This window comes from Cherax quadricarinatus, chromosome 47 (assembly GCF_038502225.1).
Source record: "Cherax quadricarinatus isolate ZL_2023a chromosome 47, ASM3850222v1, whole genome shotgun sequence".
Taxonomy (NCBI): Eukaryota; Metazoa; Arthropoda; class Malacostraca; order Decapoda; family Parastacidae; genus Cherax; species Cherax quadricarinatus.
The window spans coordinates 6,960,675-6,986,611 of record NC_091338.1 but is presented as its reverse complement, the minus strand read 5'-3'; the positions used below and the strand labels follow the sequence as shown (position 1 = coordinate 6,986,611).

Here is a 25,937-nt window from a genome sequence, read left to right as displayed (position 1 = left end):
TATTCGTTTATTATAATGAGGGGGGGGGGTCTCGCCCTTCAGGGGGAACGCCTTGACGATCAGTGGCTCTTGATCCTAGGAGTTTGTTACTCTTTTTCCTGGATCTTTTTAATTGTCTTTATCTCTCAGGCAGTTTACGACTGTATGATACGGTGTACAACTGAACGAATCAGCATACGACTGCATAATTCACTATTATAAATAACAATAAACCTCAGAAAGGTTGGGTAAAAGCTATGAAGTGGTTTTTTTTTTCATTATTTAGCATAAGAGTTATAAATCAATTCAGTTTCCAGTAAACCCAGTAAACAAAAGTTATTTTCACGTGACAATCTCGTGATTTTTTGTTATGGATTACTACAGAATACCTGACGTTTTTCTCTGATAATGAGGCGCAGCGTGATCCTTAGGGATTTAATGCACATTTTGATGATTGACAATGATTAATAATAATTATTATTTTATTATTTCTAATGCGAGTTTGAAGTCAATGCTAAGGAAACAATGAAATTACTGAATATAATGTTCACGTATTTTATAACTGTAGAATGCATGTTGTGTATGCGTGAGTATGGTAGTTATGGGCGCCTGTGCGCTCACAGTAGCAACTAGCAATTTATATATCATTATGGTAGTTACTCTCCACCATAGTTGTGTACGAATTAAAGTGAATAAAGAGCAATGAGTAGTTAAACTATCAGAATGTAAAGTCACTGACTCGACTAAACTTGCGGTCAGTGAGAATTTGCGCCGCCTTAATGTTTAATGAGCGCGGCGCTGAGAGTGGTGGTTGCGCAGTTGCGCAGGAACACGGTAACGCTGAGATGTGCATCTGTAAAATAAAAGTTCATTTACGAATACACGTTATTAATAAAACTTTATTTTTTTGTTTGCAGTGTGGGTGTGTAATAATATTTAACGCCTTGAACACCAGCAGACCAGAACCTGATCAGCAAATGTGAGTAGAACCACTGTCGTTCTTTATTATTCTGAGTGGGTGTCAGCTGGTTCTACGACCAGCCTTAGCTGAGTAATTTCCAAGTTGAACTTGCAGGTTCCTCCCCGGGATAGGTTCATCATGCTCTCAAATTGCCTTTCTCGGTAAACCTAGCCGAGGGACGTTCCTTGATGCTAGTAACGGGCTCTTGATCCAACGAATTGGACTTGCCCTCCCATTCATGCATCGAACTGATCGCTTTCCATTGCCCAGGCGATGCGTGTTCCCCGTGAGTTTGACGCTTTTTCCCTGATGCAATAAGACGAAACGGTCAATAGATACATAACGAGAGAATGTAGGATACCTAAGTGTGGTACATAAATACATGAAAATCTCATACATAGCATTACTGAATTAAATATACGGATACATAATGAGTCGTAAGTAGCGACACATAATGACTCTGCAAGACGCTTGCACTTTGTATGTACTCGCCTATATGTGGTTGCAGGGGTCATCCACAGCTCCTGGCCCTCGTGTGTGTGTTACCATTATGTGCTAGGTATATGTCGTATATGTGTGTTACCATTATGTGCTAGGCCTGCTGTATATATATATGTGTGTGTCTATCTGTCTGTGTTTGCCTGTGTCTGGCTTGATGGTGGGGGGTTTTTTTGATTGAGAACTGGAGCTGCTATCCCTTACTCGAGGCAAACCTGATTACCTCCCATTTACCAGGAGCTGTAAGATCGTTACGGACCTAACGCTTCATGATTGAGTCGAGATGGTTTTAACCTAATGAAATAGGACTGAGCTGGTTCGTGCTCTTGTTAGGGGTGACAGTTTCTGCTTCTGCCGGAGTACATGTAGCTGGATACATTTTACTCTCAGGGAACCAATAATTCCTGATAAGATTCTTAGTGACTCGTGAAATCATAATAACACGATGTCAGACAAATCACAGAACGGGTTGTAGAACAGTTTTAAGACTCGCCTTCCATGTTCGAACCCCAGCTGTCCCGTGATTTGAAGTTTTTTATGATGACCTGCTTACTGGAAGTCTGTCATTTGACGGAGCCCTTCCACCGGCTCACCTCGCAACCAGTGACCACATTATATAATGCGTTACTTAAATCGGTATAAGCTGAATGATCTAACAAACTTTTGTAAATTTTTAAAACTTCCCCCAAATTTTCACCGCAAGATGTGAAAAATCTTCCATTTCTTCGTTTTGGAAACGAGCCTAAACTAAATTAAAACCTAAAATTATTCTAATCGGGAAGATATGAACTCGGGATACACACTGACTACTCACCTAACGGGTAGTTCCGCTTTACCTGTTAGAGGTAACGATTATACTCTAATTCTGACTGCGTATGATGCATTTTTAAGCTTATATTAAAGACTAATTCCCCTGAGCGTTGCACAAATGTATTGTCAATGAATTATGTCGGCTAATACCTCTGGTAATCTTGATCAGAGATGTATGTTTCGTTAACAATAGGGGTTTCATGATTACTGAATGTTACTCTCGTTAGAGTATCTCTGGTACTTCTCTCTGAAGTCCCTTCAAAGAGGAATGATGGGGGAGGGGGTCGAGATTGCCTTGATGCAGGCCCTTGATTCAAGGAGTTGGAGCTATGATCTCCCCCAGGATCTACATGACCTCAATGGATTTTGCCCTTAGGAACGTGAAAAATTTTTTTTACTCTAGTCTTTTTGTGGAGGCGGAGATACACTTGTATTTTGCCTCTGGCGTTTACATTGAACTATAATTATTATATGTATAATTACTGTGTTAAACTGCTCACCCGTGTCCTCTCCACGTGTCTGCACATAAGTGTCCTTCCCTGCACACATTAGTCTTCTCGTGTGTCTTATGGCAAGTACGTATCCTCCCTTCCATGCTCGTCTCCCAGGACACATTTTCTTTCTCCCTCCCATGAGAATGAAAAATGTTTTCTTTGTATATTTTACAGATTTACTTATGTGTATGAATTTAGTTGGCGTTAATACTGTAATATGTGTTGTGTATTCCTAGTGATTGTTGTTGTCTGACTCTAAAGCCATTAATTGGATAGTTGTGTACTCACCTAGTTGTGGTTGCATCGGTCGTGTGTGTGTGTGTGTGTGTGTGTGTGTGTGCGTGTTGCAATGTCCTGTCTTCAATGATTTGTTTATAATATATATTTTTTAATATACTGTTGCTATAACGCTTACCAGCTTCTTGTTATAGCACTTAACAGCTGCTCCTTGACATCATTCCATTGGTCAATCGCTCCGAGAAGAAAAAACTATATAGTATCCCTTCAGACCGGGCCGTGGGGGCATTGACCCTCGAAATCCTCTCCAGGTATACTCCAGGTATAACCCGACTCCTCGAGGATGTAGCATTTTGAGACTTGAAAAGTCTGAAATCTTTCACTGAATTCTTGTTAGTCAAGACAACTATTTAAGAGAAGTAGACAAAATTTCGCTCATTCCCGGACAGTTATGTTTAGGATAGACAGCAACCTTGTCTGCTTTCCATCTTCAATTTGTGGGTTTGTTGTTAATTGTTCCAGTCGTGGTATTCAATATCTGAACTAATTGTCTATCCTCGTCATTCAAAACTGTTTCAACTTCTGCAATAATACAGCATTTGAATAACCCCTAAAGAAATCGTTGTCTTGAGTTGTCTTCATACACAGCCCGGAGAGCAAACCAGCGCTCTAGGTTCATTCTTCTCTTGGACAAAAATATATTCGAATGTTTGTCTCAAACATTCGAAACTGAAGCTTGTGTTGTGTCGCAGGAACTAGTCTGTACAATCTTTATCCAGGAAAAAAATTGGGATGGCAGGTATCACCCACCAGCAGGACGACACTGGATGCAGAACAAGGTATTATAGGACAGTTGCACGCTTTCATAAATCTCTACGCAGAGCAGAACGTCACAGGTATTTGTGCTCTCATATTTGCCGCTGTCTTCTGAAAAGTATCACGTAAATTTTCAGCATTGCCAACAAGTGAAGATGGCAGCTACAAAGAGGTTTTATTTTGCGACTCGAGTCAGTCAAGTCACTGTCGGTTTCTCAGCCTCGTAAGTCACGGTTCTCCATTCATGAAGTTAAGAAGCATAGTCATTCAGCCACCCGATAGCCAGTCATTCATCCGGCCACTTAAGTCGTAGCCCTGGCAACATCAGTCATTCAACCATTAAAACTTTAGTCATTCAGCTACTTTAGAGTCGAACTCGTTTACTCAAACTATAGAAAGAGTCTCTCTCTCTGAATCTATAATTAAACAAAATTTAAAACGAGTCAATACATAAAAATCCTCAAATCTGGCGTTTAATTGCGTTTCCAATTTTAACTTTCTGAAACTGAAAAAAATTATCGGCCTTTCTCTTAATTCTTTTCGCTCTCACTCTGTTCTTTATCTTCCCTCTTCTATTCCCTCTGTCTCTTCCCTTCTTTCCTTTATCTCCTCCAATTCTCTTTTCCACAGTCGTATCTTCCGCTCATTCCCCCCTCCCTCTCTCTATCCCGTCTTTTTCTCTCTTCCTCTCTACATCTGTCTCACTTCGTCTTTCTTCCTCTTTCTACCTCTCTGCCTCTCTTTACTTCTTACTACTACTCTTTGCCTTTCTATCCATATTTGCCTCTCTTCACCCATTTCTGCCTTGCTTTCATCTCCTTTTTGTCTATCTTTCTCTACCCTCTGCTGCTGCTTTCTACCACTATCTACTTCTCTACGCTTCTCTGCCTCTCTCAGCATTATCCATTCAGCTTGCACCATACATATTCTTCACGCAAATCCAACATACACTGGGCACTGGAACCAGCGCTGCTCTCAACGGAGCTTAAAAAAAAAAAAAAGAAACGGATGGACCATGTATTGGTTTATCCAGGAGTCAGGTCCCCCATTCGTCTTGCTGCCTTGCTCCTGCACCTCAAGCTCTCAACTTCTAACTCTCTTGAGAAATTGTTGCGGCCCGTCTGGCGTCGAGCGAGATGTCAAGTCACAATTCGTGGTGGGAATGTGATCATGGCGCAGAGAAATGCGTCAGTGTGGTGGCGGCCTGGGACACTTGGTGGCGGGGTAGTCATAGTGGTTGTGGGTAGTGACAGTAGTTAGTGGTTGTGGTGTAGTGGTGGTTATGAGTAGTGATGGTGGTGGTGTTGCATTTTCTGCAGGTGATGGTACTGTTGTTGTTGTTACTAGCTTGATGCTAGTGTTGCTGCTTGTGCTGGTGGTAGGTGTGGTGGTGATGCTGCTAGTACTGCTGGTTATGATAGGGTGATGCTGTGTCTGGTGGTAGTGGTGATGCTGTTGCTTGTATAGTAGTAGTTAATGATGATGGTGGTTACGCTGCTACTAGTTGTGATGTTACTAATTGTGGTTTGATGCTGGTGGTTATGGTGATGGCATATTGCTGGTGGTAGTGGTTTAACCAGCTGATAGTTCTGGGTTATCCACCTAGCCCCGTCTCTGTTCCAGATCGGGCCACCCATTTGACAGCGTGATCAGTCAGGGTGTTGGTGGTGGTCACATTCAATCTAGTAGACACCACAGCCCGGCTAGTCAGGAACTCACCTGAAGGAACTTATAAAGTTCCCTCATGAAGACAGCCAGGGGTCTTCTGCTAATTTCCCTGATGAAGGAAGGGTATTGAAAAATCTTGATCCTCTCACACTTATTGAGCTATCGCTTGGTGCACTTGTGCCCCTGCATTTCACTGGTACTGGTGCTGCTGGTAGTCGCGCTGCTGATCGTACTGGTGATGCTGTTAATGGTGTTACTGAATGATCCCTGTGGGTTTGGAGTATCATGAATATAAAATAACACTTTGGACTTTTTTTCTATTTATTCAAGAATGTTTCTCGATGCTCTTAATTTGACAACTGAACGGTTAATTTTAGATGGTTGGGGGAGATATTTTACGTATTAGAAATATAAAAAAAAATTAGTCTGAGACAATAGGGAAGGAAGATTTAAGATACGTAAATCACCCTGAGAAGTTATAAATGTAACTTGAAGATTTATTAAGACAGTGACAGCTCTGTAATAGCTGTGTTGGGTAGAACTGTGTTGGGTAGTGTTACTGTTAATAGATTTACCGAATCCAAAACATTTCTTGTAATTCCACAAATTTTAAGTTAGTGGTTGCGTAAGGTTATACAAATCCGTGAATGCGAACACTAACACAAATGTAGAAATTGAAAGAATACACAGCATATCTGGCATCGAAATGGATAATTGTAACCGGGAAACGTTCAAATCTGTACGAATGTCACCCTGGGTGTGAGAACCGTTTGTCCCCTGTTGAGATAATGCTGTGGGGGGACACTATTATATATATATATGAAAGACTTATCCTTTTCCTCTCCCTCTTTCCTCCTCTCACTCTTTTGTTGTGAATAATAAACCGTATTAATGTTTCTCCCCCTTATTCTGTTTTTGATGGTAATAGGTTTTAATATTTCTCCTCTCTCACCCTTTCTTTCTCCCTCTCTCGTTTCCACTCCCCCTCTTCTTTGTTGTAAATAACAGATCGCTTTCATGTCCCTCTCTTCTCTGAACTTAATTATTTATATGAATAATACACCAATTTTCACAACTGTAAGATCAATCCATCTTTTTCCTCCTCAATCTTTCAATAAAATACAATGCATTCTTAATATCAAAATACACATGGAAGCGAACGGTAATTAACGTATAAACAACTTGTGTAATAGTTTTATACACGGGAAAGTGCTTATCTTTGTGTATATATATATATATATATATATATATATATATATATATATATATATATATATATATATATACACCGAGAATTTTATTTTAAGCCTGACTATAGGGATAAAAGCACTTTGATCAGTGGCAAACAGAGTATAATTGTGGCAACGGATCACAAACAGTGATGAAAAGATTGAAATAAACAGAAGAGCTAGCTAGAGCTAGCGACGCTACAGAGTATCGTATTTATACCTGGAGACAGACGACCACAAAAAAATTCGCTGGAAAAAAGTTCAAAGTGCAGAACAAACTTGCAGGAAATACTTCCCCAGAAAATAAACCATCAGAACAGTCAATCTCCTGAAGCCATCGACGCGGCAGCATAGTTTTCTTTTTTGAAAAGAGCAATAATAGTCTAGCAACTCATACTCTCACACTACATTCCACCCACACACACACCCACAACTTTTCACTCCCACCCCCCACACATACCCACAACTTTTCACTCCCACACACCCACAACTTTCCACTCCCACACACACACCCACCACCTCGCACTCCTACCCACACATACCCGAGCCAAGGCGTAAGGCGAGTCTCCCAGATATTTCTGCCCAAACAATCATAATTTGCACCAGCCCGGAAGAGGTTGGGGGGAAAACAAAGCCAGAAAAGTTTACAAAGTCCTGATAAGGTGTCTCAAGTTACAAGATATGTTTTTTTTTTTTTTTTTTTTTTTTTTTATTTCCCTGGATTGGATACTTGTTATGCAGTTAATGAGTTTTATCCACAGTTTGCGTTTTCTTCCAATCTCTAACACGGTCGTCTCTAGTGATACAATTTTTCGTAATTGGGGGAAGGGGGGAATTATTCACGATTTGTTTTAGCTGTTTGTGAGTTTGAAGATTCAATACGGCAGCTTTTATTACCACGGGCGGGGATAGAACCCGCGATCAGAGTCATAAGACCGACGCGCTGGCTCAGTGGCTAGCGCGTCGGTCTGGAGTTTTATGACTCTCTGATAGTGGGTTTTATCCCCTCCCGTGGTATGGTTCGGTATGTTTCGCTCAAAGACATGATAAAGTTCTACCCTGAGCGAAACGTTGCCCTAATAAAAGCTTGTTTTGCATCTCGTGTTTACAACCTTCTCTGTCGCCTGTACCTCCACTCCAGTGCCTGTACCGACATTTTTTTTTTAGATAATACGTTGGAATATTAAAAACTGCATTCCCTTCAGGACTGTGCCTTGATGATAAAGGGCTCTTAATCCAACGAATGGGAGATACACTCCACTTCTTTGCATCAATCCTGTTTTACCCTCCTTTTCCTCTTGTTCTATTTAAAGCTTCCATATCATTTACCCTAGCCTATTAACGTGTACCAGATTCTTTATAAATTAGTTAAATGTCTTTCATGGCTTAGCGAAGCCTTTACTAAATTATATGAAGCTTTCTCATATAGAAAAACTTCAAATCATTCATCGAATCATGTCATAGCAAATCTTCATATCATCCAATCATGCAACGAAACTAACAGTTTTAACCAGTCATACTGGAGCAGACCCTCTGACCATTTATCTAATCGTGTGGCAAATCTTCGTATGATTTCAGGCTTCTGTCACGTCGGAAAGCCTCGATTTCAAAAGTTATAGCCAATATGGAATGTCTTGTAAATCCAATTGGAATCTCCTACATATTGGAGATTTAGAAGGGAGCAGGAGTTTTATCCAACACTAGCAATTTCTTAAGACACTTGCTTAACTAGCTAAGAGACTTTGTTCTGTCAACTGGTAGTGCCAAGACACCATAGAGCAAATTTTCGTATGAATAACGTTTCGCTCAATGAAGGTTTTTTTTTAAAACCGCATCGCTCCTCATCTTAACATGGTGGTGTTGCTTGAGCGGATTAGCCGGACTAAGAACCGGCAATCCACCTTCCCTCTTTTATTTGTTTTATGTAGCGGTGATTTTTATCTTTTCATTAAATTAGGCACTGGGGGGTAATGGAATGGGCCATTGTCTGCTACTCTCCTTGTTCCCCAACACCCACGGGGAATGGGACCATTAGTTAAACTTGGTGGACCACTTGGTGGCCTTTCAGGCGGTACATATTATGGTTGTCTACTGGTAGAAGTTTTACAGGTCACCTGCTAATCCAGAAGTGGTGAATACAGGTGTACAACTCTTAAGGTTCTTGCCAGTTTGCCCTTTCCCATTATCTAAACATATGAGGCTATCGCCTCTGGCACTAAAAGTCTCTTATAAATAGGCAGTTTTACTGAGCACCTCTCTGTTAATCCCGACGAGCCATCCAACGGATGTATCCGGTATATGTTAAAGGGCGACCTCCCGAAAGAAAGTTGGCCCTGATTGATGTGAAGCCTAGGGACAATTAGCCAAGCAAGGATTTCGTTTTACTTGTCAGCTGGTAATCTGTTCTTTTCTAGATTCCCTATTCCTCTACGGAAGCAACCTCTGACGACCCATCCATGAACTTGGTTCATAAAGCCACCCAGAGCCAGAATTATCCGGTCAAGTTGCAAAGCCCTGATTCTGCCATGATTTTGTAAGGTTACTCTGCAGACATCCAAGTGGTGGCCTCTGTTAATGTAATTTTGATGAGAATTCTAATGTTATCTCTATCCTATTAAGTGTTGGACTGGATTATTTGAGATTCATTATTTATCGTTATAAATCTTTCTCGGCAGGAAGTGTATTATCCCGACAAATAAAATACCCATCCAGTACTGCCATCTGTTTGCTGCTCGCGTTACGCACATCATTCATAAATGAAATCAAATTCATAAAATCAGTGTAAATATTAATATTGATAAAAAATAAATGCATAACAAAGAGCATTAAATGAATAGCTAAAACTATATTGATGAATCTATTATTATTCGTAATACAAATATTGAAACTCTGAATTGCGAACGTGTGAAGCTTCAGGTCAGGTAATGTGTGAATGGTGCCGGTGGAGGACGGAGACAACGGTAGCAATAATAATAATTATTATTATTTGTAAATTTAAGAACATAAAGAATGAACACTGCAACAGGCCTACTGACCCATGCGGAGCAGGTCCATGGCCCCCCCCCCGGATTAGCCCAATGACCCCTCCCCTCTCGGATTAGCCCAATGACCCGCCCAGTTTGGTCACCTCCACTCAAGGAAGAAGCAAGGCACCAGACCCAGCAGCACAAGCTAGTCAGGTCCAACTCGCACCCACCCACACCCACTCATGTATTTATCTAACCTATTTTTAAAACTACACAACGTTTTAGCCTGAATAACTGTACTCGGGAGTTTGTTCCACTTATCCACAACTCTATTACCAAACCAGTGCTTTCCTATATCCTTCCTGAATCTGAATTTTTCCAACTTGAAACCATTGCTGCGAGTCCTGTCTTGGCTGGAAATTTTCAGCACGCTATTTACATCCCCTTTATTCCTGTTTTCCATTTATACACCTCCATCATATCCCCTCTAATTCTACGCCTTTCGAGAGAGTGCAGATTCAGGGCCCTCAGTCTATCCTCATAGGGAAGATTTCTGATACATGGGATCATCTTTGTCATCCTCCTCTGTACGCTTTCCAGAGCATTTATATCCATTCTGTAATACGGTGACCAGAACTGAGCAGCATAGTCTAAATGAGGCATAACCAAGGATATATAGAGTTGAAGAACAACCTGAGGCCTTCTATTATTTGTATTTGCTTTATTATTTTTATTGCTATTTGTATTATTATTGATGTTGCTGATGTTCTAAATGATAATTTTACTGCTACCACTTAATACTACTACTGCTACTACTAAAATTATCTTCATTATGTGCGCTTTACCACTTACAAGGATGTGGCCCGGCAGACGGTCGCGTTGCCTGTAGCCCCGAACTACAGGCAACGCCGCCTTAGATAATCGGGTCTGTCATCACGCATCAACGACGTCCCAAAAATTAATTGTAATTACGATCCCTAAAAAAACAAAGTGTATCATTCATTACCGATTTCACGGCTTTTCCTATTCTATCAAGACTGTAAGATCAACACATTCTGAGAAAATTGTGTCATTATATCTGACTTAGGGTGGTTGGGAAGGTATTATCATTGTGATGGACTAACCACAGCCTGAATTATAAAAAAATTACCGCTGTTTTTTTTTTTAGTTGGGGAGGAAGGGCATAATGAATCCTGCCATTCATGAAGTGACTATGATAGAGATGTGTAATGAAGCAACAAGAGGCCGAAAGCGAAATAAATTGGAAAATAGAAAGCGAAAAGTGAAGCAAAATGGGTGTGTTTGGTTACCTGGAGTTCACCTGGAGAGGGTTTTGGGAGTCAACGCCCCCTCGGTCCGGTGGAGAAAAGTCCAGATAAAATGGGGAAAATATGCGGGAAGTTATATGAGAAAAGTAGAGAGTAAAATTGATTACGGAAAGTAATGCAGAAAGAAAAATAAATATGAAAATGAAAGAGGTAGAAGGCAGAACAAAATGAAATGCCAAAAAGTGGAAAATGAAACAAAATGAAAAAGAGCAAGAGGTGAGACAAAATAAAATGGAATGACAGAAAGCGAAAAAAGTGAAAAGCAAAGACGAAAGTAAAACAGGAATTAAGGCAGGAAGTAAAACAAAATGAAAATGCGAAAGGCAGAAAAAAAATAACTAATTTAGAAGACAAGGAATCATAACAGAGAGAGAGAGAGAGAGAGAGAGAGAGATTCCCCACTAAACAGGGGCGTACTAATCCATGCGTGTGGAACTATTCGGCATTTTGAGGTAAGCGGCTTAACCTCAACTCTCTTGATTTATGCATCACTTAAAGATCAACTTTTCATTCCCTGGCGGAGGCTGCTGCTGCTGGGAAGGGCTGGGGAAAGCCGATGTCTACGATTACAGTTTACCTTGATATTAACCCACGGAAACACCTTCGTCAGGAAACACCTGTCCCGTTTCCTGACGAATCTTACCTAACCTAACCTAGCGCACGGATGATAGTCATGACTGTTCATTGTGTTAAATGACCCATACGGGCTTAGCGCCTCAAGAATAATAATATATAAATTATTAAAATATAGCTTAACCTTGTTAAAATTTAGTATAATATCCCACTTAACCTCACTTCGCTGTATAGCCCTTGTGGTTTAGCGCTTCTTTTTTTATTATAATAATTTAACCTCACGCTAACTAAAGTATATTTTAATATCACTGAAACACATTAATTTCCTTGTCAGGATTGATTTTTGAGAAGTTATTGCAACACTGAATTTGCACTCTTCCCCGAAACTAAAACAAATGGTGCATTCTGAGCCGTGAGTGCAAGTTCTGCCTGAAAACCATGAAAACTGCATCTCTTCACTCCAGAATTGTGAAGTCGACAATGCATGAATTTATTGAAGTTCTCAATCCGTGTGATTCAGAGTAATAAGCAGTGAAAGCTCGGTCCTCTGTTAGTTAATCGCTACCCAGCCTCAGAGTTGTTGTGAACGAGTGTTTAAGTTCTTAAAAACGTAAGTGTAGTTATTTGAAAATTTTAAATTGAAGCATAACATGCGTGTCACATGTACTCGTAGGGTTTCTCATAAATCTGGGACCATAGGGGAAAATGAAAAAAAACGCAGTAGATAGTGAAGAATATTCATAAAACGTGTTCGGTAAATCCAGTATTATTAATACAAGGATGCAGACGATATCAAGGCAAGTAGTACATTGTGAACGACATTATGAGTGTTATATGCGTCAGTGATGGTGTTATATGCGTCAGTGATGGTGCTATATGCGTCAGTGATGGTGTTATATGCGTCAGTGATGGTGTTATATGCGTCAGTGATGGTGTTATATGCGTCAGTGATGGTGTTATATGCATCAGTGATGGTGTTATATGCATCAGTGATGGTGTTATATGCATCAGTGATGGTGTTATATGCATCAGTGATGGTGTTATATAACTTGACTCACGAAATCGTAATGACACGATTGCAAACAAACCATACCACGGGTGAGGTTTGAACCCGCAATATAGTTTGAGACTGACCGTGGGTTCAAACCCCACTCGTGGTATGGTTTGTTTATGGTGTTATATAAATCAATGTCGATGTTATTTGCGTCACTGATGATGTTACATACATCATTGACGGTGTTATATGCGTCGTTGGTGGTATATGCGTCAGTGTTGGTATTACATGCGTCAGTGTTGGTGTTATATGTTACATGAACTCCCGCAAATCTGCAGCACGGAATTTTCTCCACGAAGACCATGTCCACCAAGTTCTCAACAACGACCCTCGGCTTCTGGACATACGGGAGACCCCAGTAAAGTGCTGCAGATTGGTTCTTCTCCTTAGTGGGTCTCTCGTAATGTAATTCAAATGGAATTAAATCATAACAGTGACGTCCAGCCTACCCTTCCTGCCAATGATTTAAAATGGATTTTTTTGTTTTAAAACACGTCACTGCAACTGGAAATGTGCGGAAATATTTTGCCCATGAAACACACAGGTTTTAGTGGATTATAATAAATCAAATTTACAGCTGATTCGAACACTGGATGTGAATTGTACATTTGTGTGGACCGATTTTTATAGAACAAAACGTATAACAATGCAATCCAGAGAATATAGTAGGTGTCAGGGAATTTGTAATAAATTTCACTTAATTTTATTGATGTAAAAATTGTTTTTAGTTTCATTTGTCGGAGGTTTTGTTGGCATTTCAGAGCAACGCGGCTTCCAGTAGTGCACTAAAGTTTGCCACAGACGCATTACGAAGGTCGTCAGTAAGAGTAGCGAAGAGGTAGAAATAGCACTGGGAACTGCAGGCTCTACGCTATGTCTCCTCAGTGATTACCTTCATGGTAGATATCTAAGTGTAGTTCTCAATGGGACGGAATCAGCAGGACATCCTATTGGGGCAAGTGTTCTACAAGGAAGCGTGCTGGGACCATTGTTATGGAATGTCTACTTCAACGACCTTCATCATCTCATCCCAGAATCACATGCATATGCAGACGACTGCACACTGACATTCACTTAACCAAGAGAAGAAATGCCAGCTGCTCTAAGCTACATCAATCACCAGCTGAGAGCTATATCAGCTTGGGGAAATAGATGGCAAGTAACATTTGCACCTGAGAAAACACAAATAATGATCGTCTCTAGGCACCATGATGGTAATGCTGGTGCAGTAGTAAGGATGAATGGGAGGGTGTTGGCACCTGGAGAAGTTGATATCCTTGGGGTGAAATTTGACTCCAAACTAACCATGAAGAACCATGTTGTAAATCTTGCAAACAAGGCAGCCAGGAAGATTACAGCACTTCGCCGTATCTCGCATCTACTTGACAATAGGGGTTGCAAGATTCTGTACGAGGCACAAGTACGCTCGCACCTTGAGTATGATCCACTTTCTTGGTTTGCCTGCCCCCCCTTCCCCTCTCATCTGCGACTGCTTGACAGAGTAGAGAACAGAGCAAGACGTCTCATCTCTCGCCTGGACCCATCCTGGATAGATCTCTCATTTCAGCAGAGCCTTCAACATAGGAGGGATGTGGGTGGCCTTACTGTTATGTACAAGGCCAATATTGTCAAAGTACCACACTTGGATCCACTTCGAGGACAGCGTGAAACACGCTTTTATGCCACAAGAAGGGCAGAAAGCAGCAACTTCACTCTGGCTGTGCCCTTCTCCAGAACATCACTCCATCTGAGATCCTATATACCCAGGATGACTCGAGTATGGAACACATTCGTACAGCATAATGATGTCAACGATATAAAGTCAGCTGATCAAATGAAAATGCTGGCCCACAGATGGCTCCAACTTCATCCTGTTCCCTACTTGTATGTCTCATAACAATAAAAATGCTTTCAAATGAGCTGATGTAGGTAACAGCTCTTAGCTTGCCAATAAAGTTAGGAATCCTTAACCTGTAAATAGCTTGTCAATAAAGCTAGGGATCCTTAACCTAACCTTGTCAAACCCTGTGTAAAAAAAAAAAAAGACTGACGCGGAGGTCGTCGTCAGAAGTGGGAATGACAGATTTCACAGGAAGGAAGACATGAGGCACCCATGAAATTGGGCAGTATGGTTATGACCAGGAGCTGCAGTTCAACCTCGTAAATACACCGTTCGGGTTCTGACTACTTTCCACCAAAATGTGGCTGACATTAAATTGGTGACACAGGGATGGGTTGGAGTGTGTGTGAGTGTGTGCGTGCCTGCGTGCCTGCCTGCCTGCCTGCCTGCCTGCCTGCCTGCCTGCCTGCCTGCCTGCCTGCCTGCCTGCTTATCTGGATGCCTATATCTGTCTTTATATCTACGCGCCTTTATGGATCTTAATTTTTATATGCCTGTGATTCATATTAGTGTCTTACAAGTGCGTATTCACATTTGTGTGTTCTTCTCGACTACCTGTCTGTGTGTGTATGCTGTGTGTGTGTATGCTGTGTGTGTGTATGCTGTGTGTGTAGTGTGTGTGTGTGTGTGTGTGTGTGTGTGTGTGTGTGTGTGTGTGTGTGTGTATGCATGCTGCGTGTGTGTTCTAGTGTTACACAACTCTGGGGATAGTTTCCATGGAACATTGTCTGGAAACTAATTGACTTGTGTTGAGATTAGTCAAAGGTGAAATAGACAAGCTGTGTATTACAACATTTCTCTTTGTAGAGCTTTATTATCGTAGTAAAGCTCTACGAAGAGCGAGACGTCTACATGTCGGAAGTACCTGCCATCCAACAGACGTCGGAGATCGTTGTCTGCAATGGACACTTAGATTTCTAAGCAATGCAACTTAATTATGCATCCTAGGTAGTGAAAGGCATTCCCTGCAAGTATAGTCCGAAGGAAATCCGTATTACACGGATTTACAGCCAGACATTCGGCCAGTAAAACAGGCGGCTGCTTCGTAATCCGTGGTATTGAGAACGTACGCCTGCATAATACTAATACACTGCCTCGTTATTTATCTGATAATTCATCGACGCGTTGTATGTGGATTTACGAAGGAACTGTCAGCTTTGCATTGATCTAGAGCGCATGCTCGGAGCTGGTTTAGGTTTTTGGTTACGTACGTACATGCGTATGTGTACTCGCCTATTTGTACTCGCCTATTGGTGGTTGCAGGGATCGATTCATAGCTCTTGGCCCTGCCTCTTATCGCTACTAGGTCCTCTCGCCCTGCTCCATGAACTTCATCAAACCTCGTCTTAAAACTATGTATGGTTCCCGCCTCCACTACATCACTTGCCAGACTATTCCACTTCTTGACAACTCTTTAACTAAAGAAATACTTCCTAACATCCCTTTGACTTATCCGAGGCTTCAGCTTCCAATTTTGGCCCCCTTGTTTGTGTGTCTCATCTCTGGAACAGCCTGTCTCTGTCCACCGTGTCAATTCCTCGCAGTAGTTTGTATGTCGTTATCATGTCTCCCCCTAACCCTCCTGTCCTCCAATGTCGCCAGGCCGATTTCCCTTAGCCTTTCTTCGTAGGACATTCCCCTTTGCTCTTGAACTAGCCTTGTTGCAAACCTTTACACTTTCTCTAATTTCTTGACGTGCTTAACGAGGTGTGAGTTCCAGAATGGTGCTGCATACTCGTGTGTGTGTGTGTGTGTGTGTGTGTGTGTGTGTGTGCACTACACATTCGCCTTTTAATTCCATTGTGGCGGAGGTCGATTCACAGCTCCTTCTCTTCATAGTTCTCAAAAACGGTTTTACGCACTCATAGCCTCTTAGATCCCATTAGAACCTGTATCTTACGGCTACTTGTTGTGTCAACCTCCGTCACTGCCTCATACAGGTCCTTTCACTCCCTATGAAAACAAATTTTATTTTTCATAAAGATCAACATACTCCTTTACCTCTTATCACGGCTCTTTAGATTTGCATAATCAATGATCAGGATTCGATGATTATTTCATAATTTGCTTCTATAGGACTGGTTTAGCAACTTTAGCCTGTTTAAGGGGTGTCCCATTATCTCGAGAACAGATAACGACTGGTAAAGGTTCCATGACTACAGTAATTGGTTGGCAAATTCGTTAAGTAATTTACCGCTGAGTGTCCAGTTACCATTACATTTTGTGTGTAGGTTGTGTTATTTTCATTTTTTTTTTAAATTCTACAACAAGGGTACAAGACTACAGGGAAAAAAATGAAGGCTATAATTAAATTGATATTTTTATCGTATATGTTCGTTTAACATTTTCACTTGACATTGTATCAGTCCAATTATTTTGCCTCGTTTAACCCTACGCCAGTTTGTCTTGCAGCCGTCGGCTGATTTTCCATTACTGTATACTGGCGTGTAGATCAAAATCTTCGTTTTCACCGCCGGCTGATTTTTTTAACTAGACGTTTCTTTTAAACTGCAGCAAAGAGAGAGTTCCCCTTAACTTTTATAATTACGATCTGAATATTAAATAAAAATATTTGGAATTGGATCCCAGTGGCGCCCTGCAGACAATAGCGAGAGAAGATACTTGTTGCGAAACGAGCATTTATCGGAACAACATTTCGCTCTGTGTTGAACTTTCTCAAGTTATAATTTGATAGACCTCCTTACTGAGTGAAATGTTGTCTTCAGAGAATGGGTAATGTTAAAGCACAAATTTGAATATTTAATCAAGGTGAGACTGTCACCTTTGGGAGCGAGCAACACGTTTAATGTATTTCGTGATATATTAACTTTATATTAATCTTGAAACTCGGAGGCTTTGAAGGAAACTTAATAAGCCCGCTTGCCTGGCTGGCTGCCTGGCTACCTGCCTGGCTACCTGCCTGCCTGGCTACCTGCCTGCCTGCCTGCCTGCCTGCCTGCCTGCCTGCCTGCCTGCCTGCCTGCCTGCCTGCCTGCCTGCCTGCCTGCCTGCCTGCCTGGTTACCTCCCTGGCTGCCTGCCTGACTGGCTACCTCCCTGGCTACCTCCCTGGTTGCCTGCCTCCCTTTATTCCTTTTTGTCTTGCCCGTTTGCCTCCCTACATACTTTCCTGCATTTTCCACATATTTTGAGAATCTCCAACACATTCTCTCCAACAATACACACAAAGCTAAGGAAGAGAGGGACATTCAGTATTCTGAACAATGGATGAAAAATCTTTGTACTACTGGTAGATTAAATCTTCATTGTGGATGACGTTTCAGGATGAAAGCTCTGCTCTGACTTCTCTAATTAATGACAATAATTAATAAAAGGTGTGCTCTGCACCAAGTATGTGTTTACCATGTTTGCAGGAAGTACTTGCCATCTTTAAAGGGAGTGTCAACGTTAGAGCCGTCCTGAGCTCCTGCTTTGTTACCACCCCGACGCTGGGCCATCATAAAAGCTGTTATTAGATGGTGTCCCATAGCTCGATTGCTAGCCCGCTCTGCTCACACAGTGAGGTAAAATAGGTACTTGGGTGTTAGTCGACTGGTGTGGGTAGCATCTCTGAGACAAAATTGACCTAATGTGCCCGAAATGCTCAGCATAACAAAGGGCTTTCTATATAGTAGTATATCATTGATGTCAGCTAGGCCTGTATACCTTGTACTTGCAGAAATAAAAGTTATTACGATAGCGATTTCTGCCTCTGGATAAAGATTGCTTCTCTGGAAGGAGTGTCACTATTCCTTTTCTTGACTTAGCCTTTCTCCGTAAATGGTGAGGATATTTCCCATTTCGTCGAAATTTAGTGACACGATCAGTAACACGGTCAGTGACACAAAGTGAATTGTGGATTTGGAAGCGAGGAATGTTAATATTTCTTGTAATTGTTTTACTTGCTTTGTGATTATGATTTCTGTAATGCGAGAGACACTCGATGTCTACAGCAATATGTTGATTATGGTAGCGTAAATTTGAGTAATGGAAGAGGAATAAGTTTAAACTGTTGTATAATCAAATGGTTATTAGGGCATCTGATAGGTAGGCTTCGATCAGCTGACGGGAGGTTCCGACTAACTGACGGGAGGCTCCGACCAGGTGACGGGAGGCTCCGAACATCTGACCTCTAATACGGGCATCTGAAACGAGAAGTCATATTAACAAAGATAAATGACCCGCCTCCTGCAGGCTCTTCCTGCGTGTAGGAGGAAAGGAAGAGGAATAAATGGAAGACCAGGATAAAACGGATGAGGAGGAAGAACAAATTAAAGAGGAAAAAGAGCAGGAAGGAAGAGGATAAATGGAAGTGGAAGAAGAGTACGAGAGAGAGGAGAGATATAAGAAAAAATGAGACTTGTTCTTATGTGCTGAACCTGTGGGGGTTATTCGGCTCAAGGAGTGGTGGAGGCTCGATATTCGGTTTGCTAATTGTACGGAGATGGAGAGGTACTGTTGAAGGCATGATGTATACCCTTTCTGTTCGGGTTTATATTTCGCGTCAGGCCGTCCTTTATATTTTGCTTCACCACTGCTGACATCTAGCGGGCTTAGGCCTAGCTTCAGCCGTGAGATGCTGTATCTGCTTCACTCACGCACTCGACAGCCTCAAGACAACAAGCCCGCCCCTTTCTCTCTACCTCGCGGGTTTGGGGGCCTTCCTACCCCTAGCATGCCCCCCAGGGCAAGCTAAGACATCACTGCCTGTATCTGAGAATTAATAAACCTACGCTACGCCTCCGAAGAGTACTCATTCTCCAACAACAACAAGAATCGTTGAAGGAAGGGGGATGGGAAGATACTGTTTATTAGCGTTAGAGCAAAGGGAAATATCTTTGTGTATGAATTTCCAGTCACGCAGCAGTTGCTGCCGCTTTTCCTGTCCTTCATAGTCATGCCCGCCAAGTTGCCCAACAATGTGTCATTTTGCATAATTCGCTAAATTCTAGTGGTTGAGGCTCGATCCTCGGTAAGCGGATCTTGGCCCAGCCTATTGATTAATAAGGCTGTCTGTTGATTACACCATGTAGTGAAGCAAGGAAAATCACATCACAATGAGCCTTAGGCAGCTCGGCCTTGATCCACAGCGATTACAGACGTAAGGGTAACTCTATTAGTCTCGACTTGGTAAGTAGATACCTGGGTGTTATTTTTATTTCTACGAGTACATATACTAGGCATACAGGCCTAGCTGACAACTGACATATTGTTATATAGAATGCCCCTTGTTATGCAGAGCATTTCGGGCAAATTAAGTAAATTTTGTCCCAGGATGCGACCCATACCAGTAGACTAACACCCAGGTATTTATTTTACTGATAGATGAACATGGACAGCAGGTGTCTTAAGGAAACTCGTCCTAATGTTTCCACCCGTGCCGGGGATCGACCCCCGGATCTCAGTGTGCGAGCTGACTGCGCATTCACAAAGGGTGGTAGTATACTCTAGATAGGGCTGGGCTTTGAAATGAGCTGAGGTAGAAGAACAGCTTTTAGCCTGTAAAACAGTTCTGGGTATAATAAAAAAAAGATCTGGGTGTTATTTGACTGTTGTGAATGGCCGTCCGCGGCAGGTAGTATTTTTTCAGATACAGCTGGGTGCTGAGATAATCTAAAATATGATACCAACAAAAGTTTTAAAAAAATCATTCAGCGTCCATCCAAACCATGCACAAGTTGATGGCTCGCTTTGTTTAATCAGCTGATGAAAGCTAGTATAAATAACGTTGAAGGCAATTAACACAGAGAAAAATGTCGAGTCAAGGTCTGGCGTGTGCGGCTAGTCGGTCGCTGCTCGAGTTGAAGAATTACTAAAGTGGAACCTACACAAGACTTTGATGAAGGCTGGGCAGATGGTGGTGTGGGCCGATGAGTGGGCCGTGGGTCGACTGTGGGACCCACACAAACCTGCTGTAGTGGTGGTGATGATGATGATGATGATGATAAATCGGTGCTACTGTAGTGTGCGGTCTACCAGCTCATTTACACTTTAACCAACCTAACCGCACACTAACCTAGCCTAACCGCACACTAAACTAGCACCAATATAAATCTTTCAGATCACACCACATGGTCTTCGTTGCAGAAAAATCACAATCATTTTTGTTCGCTAGTTGATAGTTATGAAAAGCCTTTCAAAAGACTTTGTCTTCGTGGTCGCAGCTCGTTACAGCCACGGAGAAGCCCGTGACACAACACACAGGTAAGCTATGATACGCCCCACAACACTTGCCACGAGTGTGTTCCACAAGTGTTTACCCTTGGGTCTGACGAATGACACACTTGTGCAACATTTAGAAATCTTTACTGAGAAAACGTTTCTCCAGTCAGTGGAAAGATGAGAACGAGGGAATCAGTCCCTCAGCCTGGAGTCCATGTCGAAATCAAATAAAACATTTATTCTGGTACACTTTTTTTACCCGTCACTATTTTGACTTTTATGAAAAAATATGGAATGTACATCTACCGAGTCTTTTCTAAATTACTTTCCATTCATACGTCGTTAGATTAATAAATTTGGTGGCTGCTGCATTTGAGTGACTCATGGATTCTACGAGGCACACGAGGCATAATAATTTAATAATTCTGTCAGTATTTGCTTTTAGGAAAAAACTATATTTATTTTAGACTCCCCTTGGCTGCGTCTGGTCTCAGTGAGAGCAATATGAGGGAGTCGTGATAAACAAGGATTGGAATTGGAACGGTATGGAATTCTTATTAAATTATTTGTCCATGTTTGCGTGACCTCGGTATTGCGGGCACTGTCATGGGTTACCTGGAGGTTATTCCGGGGATCAACGCCCCCGTGGCCCGGTCCATGACCGATGGATCAGGGCCTGATCAACTAGGCTGTTACTGCTGGCCGCAAGCAGTCCAACGTACGAGCCACAGCCCGGCTGATCCGGCACTGACTTTAGGTATCTGTCCAGCTCTCTCTTGAAGGCAGCCAGGGGTTTATTGGCAATTCCCCTAATGCTTGATGGGAGGCTGTTGAACAGTTTTGGGCCCCGGACACTTATGGGGTTTTCCCTTAGTGTACCAATGGCGCCCCTACTTTTTATTGGGGGCATTTTGCATCGCCTGCCCAGTCTTTTACTTTCGTAGGGAGTGATTTGTGTGTGCAGATTTGGGACCATTCCTTCCAAGATTTTCCAAGTGTAGATTATGATATATCTCTCCCTCCTGCGTTCCAACGAGTACAAGTCAAGTGCTTCCAAGCGTTCCCAGTAGTTAAGGTGCTTGACAGAACTTATACGTGCAGTAAAGGATCTCTGTACACTCTCTAGATCTGCGATTTCACCTGCTTTGAATGGAGATGTTAATGTACAGCAGTATTCCAGCCTAGAGAGAACAAGTGATTTGAAAAGGATCATCATGGGCTTGGCATCTCTCGTTTTGAAAGTTCTCATTATCCATCCTATCATTTTCTTTGCACGTGCGATCGTGGCACTGTTGTGATCCTTGAAAGTGAGATCCTCAGATATTACTACTCCCAGGTCCCTTACATTATTTTTCCGCTCTATTGTATGGCCGGAGTCAGTAGTATACTCTGTTCTAGTTATTATCTCCTCCAGTTTTCCATAACGGAGTAGTTGGAATTTGTCCTCATTGAACATCATATTGTTTACCGTTGCCCACTGGAAAACTTTGTTTATATCTTCTTGGAGGTTAACCGCGTCCTCAGCAGATGACAGCCTCGTGCAGATCCTAGTATCATCCGCAAAGGATGATACGGTGCTGTGGTGTATATATCTGTTTATGTCTGATATGAGGATAAGGAATAAGATGGGGGCGAGTACTGTGCCTTGTGGAACAGAGCTCTTCACTATGGCAGCCTCCGATTTAACTCTGTTGACCACTACTCTTTGTGTTCGATTTGTTAGGAAGTTGAAGATCCATCTCCCCACTTTCCCAGTTATTCCTTTAGCACGTATTTTATGGGCTATTACGCCATGATCGCATTTGTCAAATGCTTTTGCAAAGTCTGTGTATATTACATCTGCATTCTGATTTTCTTCCAGTGCATCCAAGGCCATGTCATAGTGATCCAGCAGTTGTGAGAGGCAGGAGCGACCTGCCCTGAACCCATGTTGCCCTGGATTGTGCAGATTTTGGGAATCCAGGTGATTTGCAATCCTGCTTCTTAGCACTCTTTCAAAGATTTTTATGATGTGGGAAGTCAGAGCTATTGGTCTATAGTTCTTAGCTAATGCTTTGCTGCCACCTTTATGGAGTGGGGCTATATCCGTTGTTTTAAGTGACTGTGGAATTTCACCCATGTCCAAGCTCCTCCTCCATAGTGTACTTAGGGCACACGAGAGGGGTTTCTTGCAGTTCTTAATGAAAACAGAGTTCCACGAGTCTGGGCCCGGGGCTGAGTGCATAGGCATGTTGTCAATGGCTTTTTCGAAATCTATCGGAGTTAGGGTAATGTCGGAAATCTGGCATACATTTATGGAGTTTTGAGGCTCATTCATGAAGAAATCATTTGGGTCGTCGATCCTCAGACCGATTAGTGGTTCACTAAACACAGAGTCGTACTGGGATTTCAATATTTCACTCATTTCCTTGTTGTCCTCTGTGTAAGTCCCATCCTGTCTGAGTAAGGGCCCAATACTATATGTGGTATTTGCCTTGTTTTTGGCATATGAAAAGAAATATTTTGAATTTCTTTCAATTTCACTAATAGCTTTAAGCTCCTCCTGCCTCTCCTGGTTCCTGTAAGAGTCATTTAGCTTAAGTTCGATAGTTTCCACTTCCCTGGTCAGCGCCTCCTTTTGTGTATCAGATATTCTAGCACTCCTGAGGAGCTCAGTGACTCTTCGTCGTCTTCTGTAGAGGGAGCGTCTTTTTCTCTCCAGTTTACTCCTGCTCTTCTTCTTTCTTAGGGGAATATGCCTAGAACATGCTTCGGCTACCAGGAAGTTGATCCTTTCAAGGCACTGGTTTGGATCCATGTCATTTAAGACATCTTCCCAACATGTTTCGTTTAGGACATGGTTTACCTGGTCCCAGTTGATGTTCTTGTTGTTGAAATTGTATTTTGTGAAGACACCTTCACAGGTACATGCATTCTGCTGTTCAGGACCCCTATGCATGTACGTCTGGACTTTGATTAGATTGTGATCGGAATTAGTTGTTTTTGATATTCTTATGTCTCTTATCAGGTCCTCATTATTTGTGAAGATAAGGTCAAGTGTGTTTTCTAGTCTTGTTGGCTCCACTATCTGCTGGCTTAAGGTGTGTTTTTCACAGAGACTTAGTAGCTCATGTGTGTGTGACCTTTCATCTGCGCTACCTCCGGGGATTGTTTCAGCTATAACATTATTTGCTACATTCTTCCATTTTGTATGCCTTAGGTTGAAATCACCAAGCAGTAAGATGTTTGGGGATGGAGCTGGAAGGTTTTCCAAACAGTAATCGATTTTCAGTAGCTGTTTCTTGAACTGTTGTGAGGTTGCATCTGGTGGCTTGTATACAACCACAATGATTAGGTTTTGGTTCTCGATCTTTATTGATAGAACTTCAACTACCTCATTTGTGGTGTTCAGCAATTCCGTGCAGATAAGGGACTCTTTGACATACAGGCCAACCCCCCCTTGTTGCCTGTTTTTTCTGTCGCATCTAAAAAGGTTGTAACCACTTATCCATATTTCACTGTCAAAGTGATCTTTTGTGTGAGTCTCTGTGAAGGCTGCAAACATTGCATTAGACTCCACTAGAAGTCCACTGATAAAAGGTATTTTGTTGGTGGATGGCTTAAGGCCCTGTATATTAGCACATATGAACGAGGTTGTATTCTGTGTTTGTTGGGGGGATTTTGTTATTGGCATCAGTAGTTGTAATTCTGGAGGGCCATGGGTGGCCACTGGCTGCACCTCCAGTCCAACAAGGCTCCAAGGTGGTGGACTATTTTTATTTCCTTCCATTTTCTTTTTTCGTTTCCTGCCACTAAAAAATCACCTGGAGTTGGGTTGTCGTAGCTACTATTGTTTGTCTTGTGGGGTCTGTGCCTCCTGGTCCCTTTTAGATGGTATGCAGGGCACTCGATGTTGTAACACTGCTTCTGGAGGACTGAGGAGTGGCACATTTTTGGGTGAAAGAAAGTACAGGAAGAAGAACGACACACTCCTTTAGACAGGAGGTCGCTACATTTTTTGGGATGGTCAAAGTTGCATGTCCCATTTTTTCCCCCTGTTATTCCATGCTTACAGATGCCCCAAGCATAATATTTGCACAAATTCACCTTTGGTTGAGAATTGTTGGGAGGTGTGTTGTCAATTTCTGCAGGTTCTGGGACTGCACTATAATCCTCAGTATCCAAGCCAGGGCCACCCCGTCCTGGATTCCATCTACTTTCCCCAGTAGAGGAAGAAGGAGACTCCTCTCCAACATCTGTACTGTGCAATGATGGTTGTATATTTACGGTTTTAGATGGTTGTATATTTACTGTTTTTGTGGTGGTTTGGGTAGTGTCCCTAGGAGAGTCTGGGCTGGCAGTAAGGCTGGGGGCTGTGTCTGGGTCAGCACTGGGGCTGGGGGCTGGGGCTGGGTCTGGGTCAGTGGCTGGGCCTGGGCCAGCACCAGCACTGTGGGTATTAGTGCTATGACTGGGGGAGCCTGGGCCAGCACCAGCACTGTGGGTATTGGCGCTATGCCTGGGGGAGCCTGGGCCAGCACCAGCACTGTGGGTATTAGTGCTATGCCTGGGGGAGCCTGGGCCAGCACCAGCACTGTGGGTATTGGTGCTATGACTGGGGGATGGGTCTGGCTTAGCACCATGTGGGTGACTAGATAGTTTCGAGTCATCTGTTGTGGTATGGACATTCTGCATTTTTTGATACACTATCTCTTGCTCCCATGTTTTATATATTTTTGGTAGACTATCCAAGAGGTCATCCTTGTTTTCTTGATTATTTTTATCATTTATTACTCTCCTTAGTACCTTTCTGATACCTGCCCAAAGTTCTACATCTTTATTGCACAACCAGAAGCACCTTGCTAGTTCGATGTCATTTTTTGAGGCTGTATTTAGTCTAGTACAAGAGATATGGTGTTTGGAAGAGCATAGGTTGCATGTGATTCTGGATTTCCTTCCAAGGATTTTTTTACATGTCCCACAGATATGCTGTGCTGACATCCTGTCTGTATCCTACTACACTGTATGCCACGGAAGAAAACTGATTTCCACTTTACCTTTCTCTTGCTGGTGCCAGTAATATGCAAGATGTATTTATACGAACCAAGTTTGCAAGTATGTGGGTGGTGGTGTAGGGTGGGTGTAGGGTTTGGTATTGTAGGGTATGGGCCAGTTTTGGTGCAGGGTATATAGTGAAGCAGGGTTGGTGGTGGGTGGTAGGGTGGGTGGGGGTGCAGGGTGGGTGTGAGCCGGCAGACTTGCCCACACTGCCACACTTCACTAT

At 42.4% G+C, this 25,937-nt stretch overlaps 1 protein-coding gene across 2 annotated transcripts in view; it reads left to right on the top strand.

Annotated features, from left to right (window-relative positions):
* Positions 1–25,937, top strand: part of LOC128696528 (F-box only protein 21-like) — a 444,502-nt gene that overhangs the window by 288,874 nt on the left and 129,691 nt on the right. For both annotated transcript variants that reach the window (XM_053787809.2, XM_070094668.1), the window contains one exon: positions 897–958. The gene's annotated coding sequence lies outside the window, so the exon portion shown is untranslated. The remainder of the gene's footprint in view (positions 1–896; positions 959–25,937) is intronic.